This window comes from Nilaparvata lugens, chromosome Y (assembly GCF_014356525.2).
Source record: "Nilaparvata lugens isolate BPH chromosome Y, ASM1435652v1, whole genome shotgun sequence".
Classification (NCBI taxonomy): Eukaryota; Metazoa; Arthropoda; class Insecta; order Hemiptera; family Delphacidae; genus Nilaparvata; species Nilaparvata lugens.
This window is the reverse complement of record NC_052519.1, coordinates 3,969,249-3,970,392: the sequence shown is the minus strand read 5'-3', so window position 1 is coordinate 3,970,392 and position 1,144 is coordinate 3,969,249.

Sequence of the window (1,144 nt, the reverse complement as noted above, 5' to 3'; positions counted from 1 at the left end):
CCTCGACCATGATCAGGCCAGTGAGATTAATGTAAGAATGTAAATTTTCACGATCTTAATGTTTATATTCCAATGTTGATGGATGATTTCATTGACAATGTTGTTGACCTGAGAAATGTAAATACTAGTGTTTATAATGATATAAGTTTATTTGATTTTTTCATTGGAGAGCAGGGTGAGATTGATAACATTAGTTTTTTGAGCTAGAATATAAGAAGCTATAATAAGCATATCGATGAATTGATGGTAATATTAAACAGTTACAAGAAAAAATTTGATATAATAGTACTTACTGAAACGTGGACGGATGATTGTTGTATACCTGTGTGTATGAATGGATATGATGTTTTTTTAAATAAGAATAGTCGAAATCAGAACGATGGTGTGATTGTATATGTAAATGAATGTTTTGTTGTGAGTCAAGGTGATGTAAGTTTGTATGGCGCCTCAAGTGTCAAATTAGACATTTCTTTGGGTGCAGAACGATTGTGCTTAGTCGCAATTTACAGAAGCCCTTCTGCTGATATGGAACAATTTATTGATGATCTTGAAGTTCATCTCACTCATAGAGATCGAGTTCGTATTCATTATATTTTGGGTGATATTAATTGTTGTATTTTGCCTCATATAATTCTTGATCATGCAGCTCAACGATACCTTGATGTTCTGTATGCAACTGGTTTCGTCAGTTGCATAAACGTGCCTACCAGAATTACTGACACATCTGCCACCTGCTTAGATCATATTTTCACAGATATTAAAAATACTAATATTCTAAAGGCAGCCGTGATAAGATGTAGCATAACTGATCATGACCTTACAGTTTGTCAAATCCAGTCGGTTAAGAGCGTACGCTCACAAATAATCACAGCAAGCAGATAATGTTTTTGGATCGAGTACTAGCAACTCAGCTCATTTCAGAGTGTGACTGGTCAGATGTAACCTCCGCACAAGATGCGAGTTCCAGTTGCGAAATTTTTACCGACAAACTTAAAATAATTATTTCTCAATCCACAAAGTCGAAAACAATCTCTTCCAAAAACATTAAATTAAAACCATGGATCTCCAGTGGTCTTTTAAAATCTATTCGACATAGAGATAATTTAAGTAAAAAAGTGAAACAACAGCCTTTTAATGCCACTCT